Consider the following 3,615-nt stretch of genomic DNA (forward strand, 5'->3'; position numbering starts at 1 on the left):
AGTGTTTGCATGATGTAATGATATTTATGTACTTGATTGACGTGGCGAGTGTAAGCCAACTATGTTATCTCCCCTTTTATTATTATATTACATGGGCTGTTTGTGAAGATTGCTTAACTTGCGACATATGCCTTCAATGCGATTATATCTCTAAGTCGTGCCTCGACACGTGGGAGCTATAGTCGCATCGAAGGTGTTACAACTACTTAATTACTTACCTTGGGTCGATACCATTTCAGACTTTGTTTCCATGGGCCTGGAGTGACCCTGATGAACTTTGCCCAAGCCCTGCCCGCTGACAAAGAAAATGAGTAAATGGGTTATTAAATAGTTGTTATCAGGAAATGACGAACTAATTAAATAGGCCGAGATATAGTTAATAATGATTGAAATTACCTGTTGGCTATCCCCTTCACGATGCTATAGTCACTTGCTTTCTTAAGTAGCGAGTCTAGTACTTCAACTGTTCCTTCATCAACTTTAATGATTAACAAGATCCAGTGAAATCTGCATGCACACACGTTTGCATGTCTTAATTAAGCGGGCATATATATGTAAGCAAAAACATGTAGCTATAGCTAGTAGGGAAAAACAAAATTTGTAGTACAAGACAGTGTGACTCTCTGGAAATTGTAAGGAAGTAGTATATCTTAATTGTATTTGAGTTCCTTGAAGAACTGTAGCATGCTTTCCTCTACACATTTTGCGTGATATGGATCTATTTTCCATGTGTATTCATTAATGGTATTTGGGTCAACGAACCCAATGCCATAGCGTCCACCTTTTTTCATTTCATAAATTTTCATCATGCATAATACCACAGAAAAGAATATAGTGAGGATAATTACAGGTAATGATTGATCAAAATGATCAGCTAGCTTGAGACTTAAATTACAGAAAGAAATCACTTAGAGACAATAGCAACTGACGATAGATTTGTCGAGTGCGTCTTTATTGTATAGCTGAAAAAGTTCTGAATACTCAACGGTCACAGCTTTCTTATGGTAGTAATGCTCCTCGTTGACATTCACCATGAGGGACTCTTGATTGGAAATCTTGGTAATGTCCATGTACCATTGATGCAATGCATACATTCTCGTTGGGAGCTTATTGACCTCCTCTGGCTCGACCAAAGGTTGGCCCCGGGCATATTTCCGTTTTATTTCCTCCTCTCTACTCGGAGACATGGGCTCGATATCGAGGAGTTGTCCAACAGTGATCCCGATCGATTCAGCCTGCGCAATATGCTCCTCGGTTATTACCACATCGCCCAGCCCGGGAATGTTAACGGTTTGCCCACAATAATATTGGGCGCGCCTACTCTCATGTATTGTTGGCACAACAAGCGGCGGGATTGATTGCGCCGCCTGTTCTCCCAGCTGGGGAACGGTTTTATTGCATTTTTTGCCAGCTGATTTTCTCGAGCTCGAGCTCGCCTCTTTCTGTAGACGTGCTCGATTTAACTTCCTGAGGTGGCGCTCATAGTCTGTGTCAACAGGCTTGGGAGCTGGTGGTCCAGCCATACGAATGAAGTGGTCAATCTTTTCCACATGCACTTTCTCCCCTGGCGGCGGTGGCGGTTTCGGTGCAAAATGGGCTTCCACCTTGGCCTTCGATATGGCTATGTTTTCCTCCTCGGACTTGTCGTAAGGCCTCTGCGGAAGAGGCGCGAGGCTTGGACCATATTGAAATCGCTTGCCTCCGCCTGTACCTGCAGTACTACCTCGACTTGTACCGCTATGCACCATAGCTGAGGCAGCTCTCTTCCGTGATTGCTGAGGCGGCAAAGACGACTGACGTGGCTGAGTTGGAGGAGGAGGAGTGGCCTGAAGCTGTGCCGGACTTGGAGGAGGAGTGGCCTGAAGTTGTGCCGGACATGGAGGAGGAGTGGCCTGACGCTTTGCCGGACTTGGAGGAGGAGTGGCCTGAAGCTGTGCCGGACTTGGAGGAGGAGTGGCCTGACGCGTTGGTGGACTTGGAGGAGCGGGAGTCTGCTGACTCGGTGGCGGACTGCGACGAGGAGTCGGATGACGCGGTGTCGGTGGCCTTCGAAAGATGATGCAATCCTTTCTCCATAGGATGATACGATGGTTGGCCTCTCCTAGTTTGTGCTCATCGTCACCTCCAGGAATGTCAAGCTCTAGCCCCGAACATTGGTCCACCACCTCATCAACCAAGACACAAGCATAGCCCGCTGGAATCGGGTTGCAATGAAAGGTTGCCTCGGGGGGATTTGTAAAAGCAAGGGCGTCCGCCACCTCCATGGATATGTTCTTCATTTTGATGTGTAGCTCGCAGTTAGTGTTCTCCATGATGTCATCCACTGGGTAGCTATCCAGCAATGCGTCGCCCGGGGCGGAACCCACGCTGCTTCTCGGCATGGATGGGACGGTGCTATCCATTGGTGGATCATCCGCTAGCTGCTGAGACCCCCTTTGCTGGCTAAGTGAGTTGATCTGCTCCTGGTGCCGCTGGAATTTGATTGCCAAGTCTACGTGCGCTGATTCTAGGCCTTGAAGGCGTTCATAGTCTAGCTTCCTCTGCTCCTCCTCCATCTTCCTCTTCTTCTCCTCCGCAATCTTCTTTCTCGCACGGGTTCTGTAGTCGGCGTTCCAGTCCGAAAACCCCTCATACCACGGAATAGCGCCCATGCCTCGTGTTCTTCCCGGGTGTTCAGGATTTCCTAGGGCACGCGTAAGCTCGTCGTTCTCTCTGTTGGGCTCGAACAACCCGGATCGAGCCTCTTCTATTGCAACAAGTAGCTTATCTTCGGCTCCGTCCAGACATGCCTTCTTGGAAACTTTGCCTATCTTCGGGTCCAACTCCCCCCATGCGCATAGAACCAAGTCCTGCACCTGGGGGGCCAGCTCAATGTTTCTGGAGTGACACCTACATCCAGCATCTCTTTCTCAGACTTATCCCACTTAGGCATTCCCACCGCATAGCCACCTGGCCCCAGCTTATGGAACTTATCCTTTTTTGCGGCATTGGCCTTGTTTATTCTCGACCGTTCCTTAGATAATTCCGAATCCTTGAATTTCACAAAATCATCCCAATGAGCACTTTGGTTCTCTAGTGTTCCCTCTAATACTGGAGTCTTCCTTCCTCCGTTGACGTACTTGGCCCATTCAGGAATCTTGTGGTTCTTGAATGCAACTGCCATCTTCCTAAGAGCAGCGTCCTTGACTTTCTCCACATCTGCATTTGTGAAATGATCTGGTAGGGTGAAATGTTCCATGAGCGTTTCCCAAAGCAACTGTTTTTGTCTGTTGTCGACAAAAGTAACTCCTGGACGTGGCTTTGATGGCTCTCTCCATTCTTGAAGGGAGATCGAGAGTTGGTCCTTCACAAGAACTCCGCACTGACGAATGAACTTGTCCGCAATCTTCTTAGGCGCGAATGGTTCGCCATTAGGTCTGATTGCCTCAATATTGTACTTTACGCCCTCCTTCAACTTTTTGTTCGGGCCTCATTTCGTCTTGTTGCCTGAAGAGTTGCTCGATCCGGATGGCTGAAAGAAGAAAGATCGATTCGTTAATATATCTTCAAGTCATTTAAAACATGTGATGATCACCAGCTGCCTGCTTATATAAATATATATACCTCACCGGTCTT

Source organism: Triticum dicoccoides, chromosome 3A, assembly GCF_002162155.2.
Source record: "Triticum dicoccoides isolate Atlit2015 ecotype Zavitan chromosome 3A, WEW_v2.0, whole genome shotgun sequence".
In the NCBI taxonomy this organism is placed as follows: Eukaryota; Viridiplantae; Streptophyta; class Magnoliopsida; order Poales; family Poaceae; genus Triticum; species Triticum dicoccoides.